We start from the raw sequence: 17,167 nt of genomic DNA on the forward strand, positions 1-17,167 counted from the left end.
GGGTTAATAGGCTGGGCGTGGTGGCTCACGCCTGTAATCCCAGCACTTTGGGAGGCCAGGGCAAGTGGATCACCTGAGGTCAGGAGTTTGAGACCAGCCTGGCCAACATGGTGAAACCCTGTCTCTACTAAAAATACGAAAATTAGCCAGGCATAGTGGCGGGTGCCTGTAATCCCAACTACTCGGGAGTCTGAGGCAGGAGAATCACTTGAACTCAGGAGGCAGAGGTTGCTGTGAGCCAAGATCACACCACTGCATTTCAGCCTGGGCAACAGAACGAGACTCCATCTCAAAAAAAAAAAAAATAAACAAATGGGGGGGGTCACAAACCAGCCCAGAAACAGTAATGAAGACAGAAAGAATCTCCTGGTCTGGTCTGCGTCAGGCAGTTGTGGTCTTGCACGGAAGTCTTTGATGTGGCAGAGCCTTTGGGGCCGATGCCAGGTGATCATGAGTGACAGCAAGATAGGGTCTGTCAAGATGGCTGTGTCTAGCTGGTTATGTCATGCTCGTTCATGGCCACAGAGCCCTCTGGCAAGGATGCTAGTGGAAGAGTGTGCTTGGTTACGTCCTTATCTGGTTGGATGCAGACTTTATTGATCAGGCACGATATCTGGTCCCTGTTGGCAAAGTGCCTTTTGAAATGTAAGATGGAATCTTTTTGTAAGATGGAGTCACTTATGTCAAGGTGCTCTACACATGGGGACAACTTCAATGGAGAAGATTGAGAAATAAAAATAGAGCCAGGCGCAGTGGCTCACGCCTGTAATCCCAGCACTTTGGGAGGCCGAGGCAGGTGGATCACAAGGTCAGGAGATCAAGACCATCCTGGCTAACACGATGAAACCCCGTCTCTACTAAAAATACAAAAAATTAGCCAGGTGTGGTGGCGGGTGCCTGTAGTCCCAGCTACTCGGGAGGCTGAGGCAGGAGAATGGCATGAACCTGGGAGGCGGAGGTTGCAGTGAGCCAAGATTGTGCCACTGGGCTCCAGCCTGGGCAACAGAGCGAGACTCTGTCTCAAAAAAAAAAAAACAGAGAAATAAAAATAAGATTTTAGCTAGGCACGGTGGCTCGCACCTGTAATCCCAGCACTTTGGGAGGCTGAGGCAGGTGGATCACCTGAGGTCAGGAGTTCAAGACCAGCCTGACCAACATGGTGAAACCCCGTCTCTACTAAAAATACAAAAATTAGCTGGGCGTTGTGGCAGGCACCTATAATCCCAGCTACTTGGGGGGCTGAGGCAGGAGAATCGCTTGAACCCGGGAGGTAGAGGTTGCAGTGAGCTGAGATCACGCCACTGCACTCCAGGCTGGGTGACAGAGGTTTGGGAGTGCAGGGGGTGGTCTCTGGCTGTGCAGTGAGTCTATGTCTGCTCATGAGTCCTTCTGGTTTGCATTACCCAGGCCAGGTGGAGGAGATGAAGGAATCCTCTGGAACAGGTAACTATAAACTAATTGAATATGTTACTGTATCTAAATAATCAATGCATTGTGAACCCAAAAGGGGTTTATAGTCAATAAAAGCTTAGAGAAAATGCTGCCCAGGCGCTGCCCACATGCTACAGGCTTACCCATGGACTCCAGGTCTTACTTAGAGCCCGCCCTCATGGTTCATCCTATGGGGACAGGAGAGCCAGAGGCTGCAGGTGGTGGACGCAGGCACTGTGGGGCCCCTGGCAAGGCCTTGTGGGCAAGCTTCCCACAGACACCTGCACACAAGCCAGGCGTGGTGGCATCTGCCTGTGGTCCCAGTCACTCAGGAGGCTTATGAGGGAGGATTGCTTGAGCCCAGGAGTTCAAGGCTGCAGAGAGCTGTGATCACACCACTGCACACCAGCCTGGGCAACAGAGGAGACACTGACTCTTAAAAAAAAAAAATCAACAAAATAAAGAGACCTGCATACAGCAACACAGGGGCTGGTCTTGGATGAGACCCAACCACCTTGTCCCTCTGACCATTCCACTGTATGTAATAAACCAACATTGTGTGCTCATCACTGCTTCCGTGAACCTGGCTATTGTGCATCTGTCCCTGAACTCACTTGTGTTAGGTCTTCTGCTGAAATAGAAACTCTATTCTGAGGACATTAGCAAAGCACCTTGGGTCTCCACAGCCTCTGGGCCCCACTGGCCTCCCTCAGACCATCCTGGTGAAACCTGTCAGTAGTTGGGGGTCCAACTCCTCCAACCCCACCCCCACTACCTTTTCTTCCTGGATTTCAAGCTCATTGGCCTACTGTACATGGCTCGCTCTGTAGCTGTTTGCACATAGAGGTAATGCCACAAATAAAATGCTAAACAGCAGCGTTTCAGAGAGAAAAATCACATCCAGAATATTCCAAGCCACTTAAATCTTCGGAAAAGTGGAAGAGACAACCATGAAAGTGTTAATATTGAACTGAGGCCACATTTTAAAATGCCAAGCTTGTATGTGATTGTGAGATGTATATAAGCTGAGGAATTATTGTAATTCTATCATAATTTACTACTTTACCAAAAATAAACTGATAAGATAAATAAGTACTGCTGCTAATGCCCAATTGACTAATATGACCTGAATAGAAATAAAATATTAGATGAGCTTGAGATGCCAAGATTAAACTAGATTAGTGATAGAATCTCAGAGTACTGTTTCGATATAATTAAAGTGGTGATTTAATGTGTCTTTAGCTCAGAATCGTTGTAAGAGGTTTTTCTGTAATAGCGTAGAAATGAATACACACTCGTCCAAGCTGCAGAGGAATAAAAGGTTGTAATATTTTTGAGTTCCCTTGGCAGGGTAATCCATTCTCATCAATCTCACACTCTGCAGGGGAACATAAGGATGTTTTTCTTCCAATCATTTGCTGTCATTATTTAATGTAGGGTAACAGCCACAGTCTTCATTAATATATTAACCTATGGCTCACAAAGGCCTTGCAGTAAACCAAGTGACAACTCCTCATGGCAGGTTTATATCATAGGGCTCAGAGATATTCACCATCTGAAACGCTGACCTCTGGGATAAGCTTAATGTTGATACCCAACTGAAGAAAAGGCTAGCCAGCGAGAGAGAGGAATTCAAGCGCTCAGCTCATGAGTTGCTACTCATTGCTATTAAAGAGAAGCTGGTCAAAAACACATCTCATGCAACCATGTGATGGAAGATTTTACAACTTTCATAGGAATGAGGCAGATCTACATGTTGCAAAACAGAACAGATGCAAATGGATATATATGGTTACAGGAAAAACAATGGTGAGTACATGTCATCAGTTCTCATTTGCTCAGCATTCTGGCATGAAGGGGTCCCCAGAGAAATGGCTGACTGCTGTCCTGATCACCCCAAAGCAAAACCCATCCACAGCTCTGTGGAAACACAGAGCACAGCTTCTCCATGCCCCCAGCTTTGAGTCATTATAAAGGTAATCACGGACTCTCATAAAAGTGTAACTGGCTTGTAAAATATGTGTTTATGGACTTTCTTTTTTTTTTTTTTTTTTTTCTGAGATGGAGTCTCGCTCTTGTCGCCCACTCGGGCCCGATCCTGGGAGCGCAGCGCTGTGGGCCTGTCCACGTCTGAGCTGCGCCTGGAGGCGTCCTCCACCCCTGACTACTGTCAATGAAGAGAGTCAAACTCTAAAATATTTGAAGAGATTTCCTGTGAGCCAAATATGAGCGACCAATTCTTACAGTTGGTAGCAAGTCAGACATGAGCAGACAGGAGAGGGCCCCCCTCCAGCCAGAAGTGTCAGGCGACCATCAGGTGATGGTCAGGTGGCTGTTAACTGCCTCTCTAAAATAATTAGTTGCAGCTGGCACCAAGGAAAAGCAGCCCCCACAATAGACAGAAACACCTGCAACTGGTGATCAGCCGCTTCCTGATAAGATCTCAGGAGCTGGGCAAGTGGCTCAAGCACGTGCACTAAGAGGCAAACCTGGAGGATGATGTTCCTCTAGGAACACTGGGCTGGAGGATGACCTTCCTCTAGGAACACTGGGCTGGAGGATGACCTTCCTCTAGGAACACTGGGCTGGTAAGGGAAGAATGCCTCGAGGGAGCATGTGTACAACTCCAGTAAACACACTGTGCATGCAGCCCCTACCAAGTGCTGGCAGGCCACTGTACATGTGGACAGCCCACCCCACGGGAAGAATCAGGGGAGAAGGGATCCAAGACCCCTGGCCCTAAATCAAAGGCTGTGGACTTGATCTCTCGAGTCGCCCACTTGGCCCTCTTCCAAGCATACTTTCTTTCCTTGTGTTCCTGCTCTAAGTGTTTAAACAAACTTTCACTCCTGCTCTAAAATTTGCCTGAATCTCTCACTCTGCTTTATGCCCCTCAGCTGAATTCTTTCTTCTGAGGAGGAAAGAATTGAGGTTGCTGCAGACCCATACAGGCCTGCTGCCACTAACACCGTGACCCAGACCACAGCCCTCCGGAGATCCTGAGAACATATGTCCAAGGTGGTTGGGCTACAGCTTGGCTTTGCACATTTTAGGGAGACATAAGACATCAGCCAATACATGTAAGATGTACATTGGTTCGGTTTGGAAAGCTGGGACAATTGGAAGGGGCATGGGCTTCCAGGTCCTAGGTGGATTCAAAGATTTTCTGATGGGCAGTTGTTTGAGTTATTATCTAAAGACCTGGAATCAATAGAAAGGAATATCTGGATTAAGATACGGGATTGTGTGCCAGGGGTGCAGTGGCTCACACCTGTAATCCCAGCACTTTGGGAGGTCGAGGCAGGCGGATCACGAGGTCAGGAGATCAAGACCATCCTGGCTAACATGGTGAAACCCTGTCTCCACTAAAAATACAAAAACTAGCCGGGCATGGTGGCACACGCCTGTAGTCCCAACTACTCAGGAGGCTGAGGCAGGAGAATCGCTTAAACCCAGGAGGCAGAGCTTGCAGTGAGTCGAGATTGCGTCGCTGCACTCCAGCCCAGGCGACAGAGCAAGACTCCATCTCAAAAAAAAAAAAAAAAGATACGGGATTGTGGAGGCCAAGGTTCTTACTTCGCAGGTAGCAGGCTTCAGGGGGAGAATAGACTGTAAATGTTTCTCATCGGACATAAAAAGGTGTCAGACTGTTAGTTGATTGTCTCCTGGATCAGGAAAAAGGTCTGGAAATCAGAAAGGGGTTCTCTACAGAATGGATTTTCCCCACAAGAGACAACTTTGCAGGGCTATTTCAAGATCTGGCAAGGAAGCATATTTGGGTGAAAATATTTTGATTTCCTTCCTTATCTGTCATGTGAGGTTATGCCAGAGTCAGCTGGAAAGTGAGCCACATTATATAGGGTTAAATAAAATCCTTCCAGTAAGACTACGGTTTATAGTGTGGACTCCCCAGGCCCCTTAGATAGGAATTTGGGCAAGAGAAGAAAAAGATCAGAGTTCAGACCCCACTGCTCTGCTCCAGAACGTGGGCAAAGTGTTGGCTGTCTCACCTGTGCAGGGGGCACAGTGACATCCATCGCAGACCATGGTTGGGAGGAGCAAATGAGAACATCATGGAGGCTCTCACCCCTGCCTGGCACATGGAGAAGGCTCAACAAATAGCAGCTATCGGTGTGACTGCTGCTGCTCGAAGAGAGGAAATTCTGCAAAGTTGAACAGCCTGAGGATGGTTTCTGGGCATTCCCCAACCACAGTTCCTCCTCACCCCTGGTTCCTCCTCACCCCGTGATCTCAAGGCTCCCAGTGCCTCAAGGCTCCCCCGGCGGGTTTTCTGTCTGCCCTCCCTCTCACAGGGAGCTTATTCCTGCTCAGGGTTTTAAATGTCATCTACCTGCTGATGACTTCATCTCCAGCCCAAGCCAAGCCCCTGAAATACACACTGTATTCCACTGTTTATCTGACATCTCAACTTGGATGCTTAATTAACCCCCAGGGGCATGAACAGAATCAGCCAATAGAGACCCGGGAGCTCATTCCGATTCCTGGACCACGATCCTGCAGGGACAGGGCCGTCTTCCTCCCCTTCTCCCAGTGGGAAGTGCTGGGATTACAGATGTGAGCCACCGCACCCAGCCTAAATGCATTTTTAAAGTTTTATCTGTAAAACATCATACAGTTAAAAATGACTTTTTTAGATGACAGTTCTATGAATTTTAACACTTGTACAGATACGTGGAACCACAGCCACTATCAGAACAATTGTACTCCAAAAAAAGAAAACGGGCTGGGTGCAGTGGCTCATGCCTGTAATCCTAGCCCTTTGGAAGGCCAAGGCAGGAAGATCACCTGAGGTGAGGAGTTTGAGACCAGCCTGGTCAACATGGTGAAACCCCATTTCTACTAAAAATATAAAAATTAGCCGGGCATGATGGCAGGTGCCTGTAATCCCAGCTACTCGGTAGGTTGAGGCAGGAGAATCGCTTGAACCTGGGAGAAGGAGGTTGCAGTGAGTGGAGATCATGCCAATGCACTCCAGCCTGGGTGACAAGAGCAAAACTCCATCTCAAACAAAACAAAACAACAATCAGTTTGTGCTCCATCACAATGCTGTCCACATCCATGAGAAGGTTTAATAACTTTAAAAGCAAAAGCCCTGTTTTAAGTTCTTGAGAAGCAAACTAGTTTTTTGGTTTTCTATCTGGCACCCTTCAAAATATAAACCCATTAAGTGTAGCTTCGAAGTAACCTGACCTCAAGCAATCCTCCTACCTCAGCCTCCCAAAGTGCTTGGATTACAGGCGTGTGCCACCTCGCCTGGCCAGTACTTCTTGACATTACCAACATCATCAGTTCAGCCCTTAAACAGGGTTGTTTTGTATGATCAATTTAGATGTCAGGATTGGTCTGACAAGAATACCTATTTTGATGTTGGTTGGCATCACTAATACTTTGCTGTTTCTGTTGACAATGGTTGACCGGTAGGTTTAGTTGCTCTTTGAGGCCTGCTGAGAACTCAGCCATGGTCCTGTATCATCAAGATGGAGGATCATCTCTTGCTTATTTAATTTTAGAGGCCATAGGACCAGACTGGCAAAGAACCATTCCAAAATCTTTAGATGTATAGGCTGAGTAGGTCAGAGCCATCTTAACATAGTTAAACATGCCATTTGATGTCAGAAGGCTATTCCTACCCACTCTGATTTTCTTGGTGACATTATGATAAAGGCGAAAAGTACATTAAAAGCTTTGGATCTATATTGGGGTCGTAAAATGTCACCCATAGACAGTTCCTGTCTAGGGATTCATTTGCCAGACAGATCAATAAATGCTGTGAAAAGTTCTACAATAAGTATTCCCAACCAGCTGTTCTGCAAAGCACCCATGAGTGTACGCTAGTTAAACAGTAAAATGTTTCTGTAATTTTAGTATCAAATATATAATTTACTCAAATAGAATAAATTGGTTTTCAGGAAACTTAATTGAGAAACGGTGTGTTAGACTTGTCTTGTTTTCTAGGATAAAATCCTGATAATTACCACTGCCTGAGAGCCAACCCCAGAGAGGCAGATGCTGGAGATTTTACTCCTCAGTATGGGGGTTAAAACTTGCTATCTAGTGATGGTACAGTGTCTGTCATTGAGAAATGCCTCTATTATGGCGAAAATCCAGGTATTTCCAACTCACCAGGAAGAAGACAAAATAAGCAAATGTATCTTGGTAGATGTTTACTCTTTGAATGTCAATAAGAATTTCACTCTGAAAGACAGCAGGTTTCCATGGTCCTCAGACAGGCAGCAGACAGCTGGGTCAGGAGCCGTGCTAACAAGTGAACCCAAGGTGAGGGAACTTTCAGATCCACACTCAATCTCTCCAACAGGAAGCATCGCTTTCCTGGCAACAGAAAGATTAATCATACATTGCACCAGGAAGAGACGAAGCTTGGTAATGTGAGACTGTGATTTACAATGATCTCCTGATTTATTGTTGTGTATTTTTAAGCCATATTATTTAAAATGCAGCTAATTTAAAAGCTAGTGTTCAGCACCACATGACTGCTGCTAAAGATCTACTCTCTTCTGATGAGAAAAGCACCGTGTTCTGTCCACTTACTCCCAGGTCCCCACGGCAGATCCAACCTCTAACAAAATCGCCTGTCAGGTGATGAATGTTGCTTTTCTTTGGGAAGTTATTATTTCTGTCTTTTTGTGTGTGTTTCCAATGCAGTTTATTTTTATTTTTATTCTTTATTTCTTAATTTTTTTTTTGAGACGGAGTCTCACTCTATTGCCCAGGCTGGAGTGTAATGGCACAATTTCAGCTCACTGCAACCTCCACCTCCCAGGTTCAAGAGATTCTCCCACATCAGCCTCCCGACTAGCTGGGGATTACAGGCGCCCACCACCATGCCCAGCTAATTTTTGTATTTTTAGTAGAGACGGGGTTTCACCATGTTGGCCAGGCTGGTCTGGAACTACTGACCTCAGGTGATCTGCCCACCTCGGCCTCCCAAAGTGCTGGGATTACAGGCGTGAGCCACAGCGCCTGGCCTATTTCTTCCTGTTTTTTTTTAGAGACAGGGTATCTCTCTGTCACCTAGGCTGGAGTGCAGAGGTGTGATCATAGCTCACTGTAGCCTCAGACTCCTGGGCTCAAGTGATCCCTCCGTCTCAGCCTCCTGAGTAGCTGGCACTACAAGCCCGTGCCACAATGCCTGGCTTCAAATGCAGTTTAAATATTACAGAAGCCCACATAAGGACAGTACTTAATAGTAACAAACAGCCTTGCTGGATGAATACAATGATATATATTTTTAGTTTTACTTTAATTATTCTTCATCATTCAACCTCAAATATGTATTTTTAAAGAGGCCCTTTTGTAACCAGCATAACTGACACCACTCGTGTTACATGAAGCTCTTACAGATGGCTCCCTTTAGCCCTAGCTCCACAGGTGGGCAATTCAGCCAACACCCTCATTTCATGGGGGAGGAAACTGATGTGTCCCAAGCCACACAACAGCCTTTGCTGCACACTGCATTCCTGGGTAGGTGGGCACTTACTGAGTCTACCATTTGCAGAATCTGCAACTCTACTTCTATGCCACACCAATTGCTGCCTTCTGGGATTTGGGATGCATTGAATGAGTGGATTTTTTTTGAAGCTTAGGATAGTGCTTGTCTTATGGTAAACACACAATAAATGTTATATCCTTATTATGACTGACACAGAACAATTAAAATCTATCCGAGTTCATTATGTGCTAAATATGGTTAGTACAAGACAACAGACTGTACAACACTAAACATGGTAGTGCACGTAAATAATGTTTTTAAAGGACCTGTTAAACTTCTTCCCCAAAATTTACGATGTTGCAATGCAAATAATTAAAATGAAAAATAGACACAATTTCCCATGTGAACCTTGACATCCCCAACTTGGGCAATTTTTTTACTTTTTTTTTTTTTTTTTTTTTTTTTGAGACTAAGTCTTGCTCTGTCACCCAGGCTGGAGTGCAGTGGTGGGATCTTGGCTCACTGCAACCTCCACCTCCCGGGTTCAAGCGATTCTCGAGCCTCAGCCTCCCAAGTAGCTGGGATTACAGGCACCCATCACCATGCCTGGCTAATTTTTGTACTTTTAGTAGAGATGGGGTTTCACCATTTTGGCCAGGCTGGTCTCAAACTCCTGACCTCAGACAATCTGCCCACCTTGGCCTCCCAAAGTGCTGGGATTACAGGCATGAGCCACCGCTCCTGGCCTTTTGTACAAATTTAAAACATCTCCAATCAATGGACAACCGCGTGTTTTCTAAAGGCCCTTATGCCAGGCCCTGAAAAGATAATTTCCAAGCTTTGGGAGATCGAGAATGAGGAAGAAAAGACTCCAGGGCAATTTTCTTCAGAGCAATTTTTTTTTTTTTTTTTTTCAGATAGCGTTTTGCTCTTGTTGCCCAGGCTGGAGTGCAATGGCACCAGCTCGGCTCACTGCAACCTCCACCTCCCAGGTTCAAGTGATTCTCCTGCCTCAGCCTCCCAAGTAGCTGGGATTATAGGCGCCCGCTACCATGTCCGGCTAATTTTTGTATTTTTAATAGAGACAGGGTTTCGCCATGTTGGCCAGGCTGGTCTCGATCTCCTGGCCTCATGATCCACCCACCTCAGCCTCCCAAAGTGCTGGGATTACAGGTGTGAGCCACCGCGCCCGGCCCAAGATTCCAGGGCAATTTCAAAAGGGAGGTGGGATTCGGCCAGGTTGCTGTGTGAGAAAGCGTTGGCCACGTGGCAAGGGCGGGAGCCAGGCTGGGGAGGCTGTGCTGGTGGTGGTGGGCACAGGTGTGGACTCTGCACTGGGAGGCCAGGGCTGAAGGGGTGGAGAATGAGCCTCATGAAGCCCGCAGCAATGTCATCTGGCACCCAGCCCTTTCCTCTGGTGAATTCCTCTCTCTGCGTTCAGGGCATGACTCCTGCCTCCCAACCTCACAAGGCAGGAATCCTCAGGGAGCTGCCACCTTCACACCAGCCACCCTCCTGGGCACTGAGGTAAGAAGAAGTAAGATAGTAAGAATGGAGGATGATTCCCTCCTCCCCTTTGTTTCTCCAAAACTGTGTGTGTTGAAGAAAGAACCTTAGGCCGAGGAGAAGAAATCCAGCTTGGTTTCAGAAAGAGAGAGGGCCAGGCGCGGTGGCTCACTCCTGTAATCCCAACACTTCAGCACTTTAGGAGGCCAAAGCAGGTGGATCACCTGACGTCAGGAGTTTGAGACCAGCCTGGCCAACGTGGTGAAACCCTCTCTCTACTAAAAATACAAAAATCAGCTGGGTGTGGTGGCATGCGTCTGTAATCCCAGCTACTCAGGAGGCTGAAGCAGGAGAATTGCTTGAACCCAGGAAGCCGAGGTTGCAGTGAGCCAAGATCACACCACTGCACTCCAGCCTGGGCGACAGAGCAAGACTCAATCTCGAAAAAAAAAAGAAAGAAAGACAAAGTGAGAACTCCACATGGCTTTTGCTTCTGAGTAGCCACTGGTTATTATTAGAGTTTGGCTGTTTTGTTTGTTAGCTGCCATAAGTCAGATTCTTTTGCACACAGAGACAAAGATGTTCCTGCGAGTCACCTAGCTGGGAGTGGAACTGAGAAGCCCTGCACTGAGCTGGTGTGAGACAGGGAGGTAAAGCCTGCAGCGGAGGTGGAAGGGCGAGGCCACCCCGCGGGCAGCAGCCCTCAGAGTGGGCCAGGCCTGGAGGAGGGGAAGAAGCTAGACTGTGGATCCTCAATGCCCAGTTGTGCTGTTCCGGGACTGGCCCCACTGGCCCCCTGGGACCCAGAGAGAAAGACCTTTGCTCTGGGCATCACAGGCGCACACAGCCGGAAACAAGGAAGCACCCACAGAAGCATCTTCATGGCCTCTCTTTCAAACTTTTTAAATGGTCTGCAATTTTTATTTTGAACTGTTTTTTTCTTTCTTTTGAGACAGGGTCTTGCTCCGTTGGCCAGGTTGGCGGGCAGTGGCGTGCAATCGCAGCTCACCACAGCCACTACCTCCTGGGCTCAAGTGATCCTCCTGCCTCTGTCTCCCGAAGTGCTGGGATTACAAGCATGAGCCATCATGCCTGGTCTATTTTGAACTTTTCATAATAAGAAAAAACTTTTTCCATCTAGAAAACATAAAATACACCTGGATGTTGCATTGACAGGATTTCCGTATGGAGAGAACCATGTTTGGACTTAGTTTCTGATCTGAGTAATATTAAAGGGGAGGTGACTTTAGCCAGTGATGATACTAAGTAGTGTCTTATACAATTTGAAAAAGCTACATTCAAGTTCTATTAGTTTGCTCTAGGCCTGAGTAACATAGCCGCATAGAAAGATAGAATTTTTTTGTTGTTGTTTTGTTTTTTTTTTGAGGTAAGGTCTTGCTCTGTTGCCCAGGCTGGAGTGCGGTGGTGCGATCTCAGCTCATCACAACCTCCACCTCCCAGGTTCAAGCCATTCTCATGCCTTCTCATGCCTCAGCCTCCCAAGTAGCTGGGATTATAGGCAGGAGCAACCACACCCAGCTAATTTTTTTCTATTTTTAGTGGAGATGGGTTTTACTATGTTGGCCAGGTTGGTCTCAAATTCTTGGCCTCAAGTGATCCTCCCACCTCGGCCTCCCCAAGTGCTGGGATTACAGGCATGAGCCACTGTGCCCAGCCAAAAGACAGAGTTTTATAAGTCCTGTAAAAGCAGCAGACACCCTCGGTCCAATGTTGGCTAACCCGGCAGCAAGTACAAGGCATTAGGGTGAATCTTCTCAAGCAAGAATGTGAATGGGAAACCACCTCCAGGTAAGATTACCCTGCGAGAGTACAAAACTGCCTGGCATAGACACAACAAAAACAAAGAAAGTCACAAAAAAATAATGAGAAGTCTTACACAACTAACAAAATAGGCATAATTTTTTTTTTTTTTTCCTGAGGCAGGGTCTTGCTCTGTTATCCAGGCTGGAGTACAGTGGTGTGATCTCGGCTCACTGCAGCCTCCACTTTCTAGGCTCAATGGATCCTCCCACCTCAGCCTCCCCGAGTAGCTGGGAGTACAGGCCCATGCCACCACACCCGGGTAATTTTTGTATTTTTTGTACAGATGGGGTCTCACTATGTTGCCCAGGCTTATCTCAAACTCCTGGGCTCAAGTGATCCTCCCACCTCGGCCTCCCAAAGTGCTGGGATTATAGGCATGAGCTACAACGCCCTGCCCCAATAGGCATAACTTCTATCAAGAAGGTAAAGTATATAAACGTCAAAAATGTAGCAATTCTTAATTTGAGGGCATTTGGTAACATTTGCTACAAATGAGGGGGGCACCTCTAGAAAACAGAAAAATTTACTCAAAAGGAGGAAAGTGGATAGAAAGAACAGGAAGAGCTAGTGAAAATGAACGATGCGTCTGAAATACAGCCAGTACTGGATGTAACTTTGTTAGTCAAATGCGTAAGAACTGGCCAACGAGGCCTGGTCAGGGAACAAAGGTTTTGCAAAGACTTTGGTAATCAGGGTGAGATTGCCACAACATTAATAATAAAAGATCAACGACACAGACAAATATATTTATAGATCATTGCCTCAACTGGAGGCCCGCGAAGGCCCAGATGTATCACTGCTTTCAAATTTATTTATAGATCAATGTCCTAATGTGATAAACAGTTGGCTTGTAAACTAAAGATACTGAAAACCACAACATACAACTATGAATTTTTCCTTTTCTTTACTGTGCAAGAGATGTCAGCGCAGGTCTATGGTCCGGGGACAACTCCTTACTCATCTGATGAATGGGATGAACCATGTCGGAGGAAGAGCTAACCCTGCAGCCAAACTCTAATAAACAACAGGCTCAAGACCCTTGTCAACAAGCTCAGCCCAGACTCCAAAGTTTCACTGGAAGCATCTCCCACAGAAATGGCCTTCTCTGTGTTGAATACGACCCTACTGCCACAGCTTGGTGCCGTCCAAACTCCGGAGAGAGGAACCTGAACCTTTCAGTTCTTGGCTCAGCCATTCCATAGACAATTAATATTGCAAAAGGAAATGACTGAGGCTATGGCGGCCTCTGAAAGTTCATTTCTGCCTACATGTATCTGCCTTGAGTGTTCTAAGGCACTTACTCATTCATTCATTCGTTTGCTCACTTGCCTGTCAAACATCTGAGTGCTGACTGCGTGCCAGGAGTTTAAATAGGCCCTGGGGTAGAAATGTGAACTGTAGTCAGTTGAATAGGAATCGGAGGGCTAGACTCAAAGTCTCGTGTGGGAGACAGAGGTGAGCACAGAGAGTTCCGTATTGTCAGGGTTACCCATCAAGGCACCAGGCACAGGAGCGGAGGACAGAGGAGGCCCCTTGCCTCGGGAAGCAGGGAATCCATCACCCAGCAGAGCAGAGGCAGAGGGCGGAGAGGGTGCCAGCCAGAGGGCAGGTAAGGCGCCAATGTAAGTGCTGCCCTGTGGCAGCATGGGGTTCCAGCTACTGGGGAGACTTGAGCCCAGGAGTTTGAGGCCAGCTTGGGCAACATGGTGAGACCCTGTCTCTTAAAAAAAAATTAAAAAGAAGTAGTCAATGTGTGTGTTGGGTGCGGGGGGAGGAGTTGGGAATGGCCTTAAAGGCCAAGCATGAAGGAACCCGGCACTCCAGGTACACACGGAGCCAGTGAATAATTTGAGGAGGGGAATGGGAAGTCGAAGAAGGGGAAGTCTGGGGACTTGGGGAAGGGGGAGTCAGGGCTTCTCCCCTCTCCAGGAGGCTGGCCTCATGTTAGTGGGAAAAGATGAAACTGCCTGAGACCACTCGGTACAGGGAGGGTGTGGGGGATGGGTGCTCACTCTCCCTGGGAGTGCAAACCGCCACAGCTTTTGGGTTGGAAATTTGGCATTATCTGTTAAATTTAAAAATAATATTCCTACCTTTCCCTAAGCAATTTCTAGAAGGAAATTCTTGTGAAATTTGCACAACCCTGCAAAATACACAAAGGGAAGTTTACTATAGCATTTTTTTTAGATGGAGTCTCGCTCTGTCACCCAGGCTGGCGTGCAGCAGCACAGTCTCGCCTCACAGCAACCTCCGCCTCCCAGGTTCAAGCTATTCTCCTGCCTCAGCCTCTCTAGTAGCTGGAACTACAGGCCTGCGTGACCACGCCCAGCTAAGTTTTGTATTTTTAGTGGAGACGGGTTTGCACCATGTTGGCCAGGCTGATCTCGAACTCCTGACCTCAGGTGACCCACCCGCCTCAGCCTCCCAAAGTGCTGGGATTACAGGCATGAGCCACTGCACCTGGCCTACTATAGCATTTTGTAATAGTACAAAAAAAAAAAAAAAGTATGTTGCTAAAAGAAAACAATCAAATATTCACCATTACCGGATTGGTTACATAAATCACACCCATAAAGCCACTGAAAAGAGTTAGGGATCCAGACTTTCGGACTGCAGTGTGCAAGCGAATCATCCAGGGAGGCTGTGAGAATGTAGATTCTGCCTCAGGGTCTGGGGAGGGCTTGAGGGGCTGCACTTCTCATAGCCTGCAGGTGCACGGCTGCTGCCACCCTGGGGCCCCTGCGCCAGGTAGCCAGGACCCAGATGACCAAAAGCAAGCGGGAACATGAGAAACAGTATATCCTATTTTGGGTTTAAAAAATCATAATGCAAGTTAATATACGCATCACATATCCAGAAAGATATGCATTTCTGGAAGGAAGAACTTATGGTGGACTTTTCCCTCTACATTTTATATACATAATTGTAACATTTCAATTTTTATAATAATCACGAATTATGTTTGCAACCAGAAAAAAACTCAATATGTTAAGGTAATTGACCAATAAACTGATGCATTAAAACAAAAAAATTGTGAACCTGAGTCAAAAGTTACACATTATTATTATTATTATTATTATTATTATTATTATTATTAGAGACAGAGTCTCACTCTGTCGCCCAGGCTGGAGTGCAGTGGCGCGATCTCAACTTGCTACAACCTCCATCTCCCAGGTTCAAGCGATTCTCCCACCTCAGGCTCCCCAGTAGCTGGGATTACAGGCATGCGCCACCACGCCCAGCTAATTTTTGTACTTTTAGTAGAGTCGGGGTTTCACCATATTGGCCAGGCTGGTCTTGAACCCCTAACCTCAAGTGATTCGCCCACCTTGGCCTCCCCAATTGCTGGGATTACAGGCATGAGCCACTATGCCTGGCCACAAGTCATACTTTAAATCGTATATCATATTACTTTTAATTACTTTTAATAGATCATTTGAGCTATTTTTTTTTTTTGAGACAGCGTCTCACTCTGTTGCCCAGGCTGGAGTATAGTGGCACAATCTCGGCTCACTGCAACCTTTGCCTTCTGGGCTCAAGTGATCCTCCCAACTCAGTCTCCCCAGTAGCTGGGACCACAGGCATGTGCCACCACACCTGGTTAATTGTTGTAATTTTTTAGAGATGGGGTTTTGCCAGGGTTGCCAAGGCTGGTCTCCAACTCCTGGGCTCAAGTCATCCTCTCGTCTCAGCCTCCCAAAGTGTTGGGATTACAGACATGAGCCACCGAGCCCGGCCTGGGCTATTGTTTTTAAAGAGCTGTTCTAATCAGAGCCCCAAGTAGCTACTTTTTTCCAGGCTGGGGGAAGTTCTGGGATACAACAGCCTTCTGTCCACCCATCTGGATTGCAAAGTCCTGCAGGCTGCAGGGTGGCCTGCTGAAAATGCAAAGCCGTTACTGTCCCTCTCCACCCTCACCCACGCCCCACCCAAAACATGGCCATGCTTCCTGCTGCTCCCAGAACAAACACAAAACACTCCCGGATCGGCAGAGCTTTCACGCCTGGCCCTGGCCACCTCGCCAGCCGCATGTCTCACGCAGGTCTCCTTATGCCCGGCACTCCTCGTGTGTGTCACCTGCACCCCACAAACCGACCTCAGCATCATCAATGCGCTGGTTCATGTTTGCATTCCTCTCCTGTCCAGCCAGGTGGCAGAGCCTCCCATTTCCCCACTCCGAGCCCCTTTACCCAGGACTGTGGAAATAGGACTCTTTCCCACGCGACTGGGTGACGGGGCACGATTGGGTGACGGGGCGCGACTGGGTGACGAGGCACAAATGGGTGACGAGGCACAAATGGGTGACGAGGCGCGATTGGGTGACGAGGCGCGAATGGGTGATGAGGCGCGATTGGGTGACGGGGCGCGCTGGGTGACGAGGCGCGAATGGGTGACGGGGCACGATTGGGTGACGACGAGGCGCGCGCTGGGTGACGAGGCGCGATTGGGTGACGAGGCGCGCGCTGGATGATGAGGCGCGACTGGGTGACGAGGCGCGAATGGATGACGACGAGGCGCGCGCTGGGTGATGAGGCGCAATTGGGTGACGGGGCGCGAATGGGTGACGAGGCGCGATTGGGTGACGGGGCGCGACTGGGTGACGAGGCGCGACCGGGTGATGAGGCACAAATGGGTGACGAGGTGCGTGCTGGGTGACGAGGCGCGACTGGGTGACGAGGCGCGAATGGGTGACGAGGCGCGATTGGGTGACGGGGCGCGACTGGGTGACGAGGCGCGACCGGGTGACAAGGCGCGCTGGCATCTGCAGGGTCACAGACGCAGGGATCTTTCAAGTGGGGAGCAGCCAAGATGCTCACATTAGGTCTCCCTCATGTTAGGATCTTGGGTTGAAAAATCCCCCACATAGGCCGGGCGCCGTGGCTCACGCCTGTAATCCCAGCACTTTGGGAGGCTGAGGTGGGTGGATCACGAGGT

At 48.0% G+C, this 17,167-nt stretch overlaps 2 long non-coding RNA genes across 3 annotated transcripts; one reads left to right on the plus strand and one right to left on the minus strand.

Annotated features, from left to right (window-relative positions):
* The first annotated feature begins 1,132 nt into the window (after nucleotides 1–1,132).
* Nucleotides 1,133–13,540, plus strand: LOC129060538 (uncharacterized). Of its 2 annotated transcripts, XR_008527355.2 has the most exons (5): nucleotides 1,133–2,277; nucleotides 2,967–3,240; nucleotides 4,329–4,511; nucleotides 10,344–10,429; nucleotides 13,149–13,540. It is a non-coding gene; the product is annotated as an uncharacterized LOC129060538 (long non-coding RNA). The 2 variants fall into 2 exon arrangements; XR_008527356.2 differs by lacking the exons at nucleotides 4,329–4,511; nucleotides 10,344–10,429 and having other exon boundaries at nucleotides 1,191–2,277.
* LOC129060540 (uncharacterized) lies at nucleotides 7,602–16,512 on the minus strand. Its single transcript, XR_008527358.1, has 2 exons — nucleotides 16,329–16,512; nucleotides 7,602–7,782 (listed from the first exon to the last, which is right to left on the minus strand). It is a non-coding gene; the product is annotated as an uncharacterized LOC129060540 (long non-coding RNA).
* Between the last annotated feature and the right edge of the window lie 655 nt (nucleotides 16,513–17,167).

The sequence above is a fragment of the Pongo abelii genome, chromosome 6, assembly GCF_028885655.2.
Source record: "Pongo abelii isolate AG06213 chromosome 6, NHGRI_mPonAbe1-v2.0_pri, whole genome shotgun sequence".
Taxonomy (NCBI): Eukaryota; Metazoa; Chordata; class Mammalia; order Primates; family Hominidae; genus Pongo; species Pongo abelii.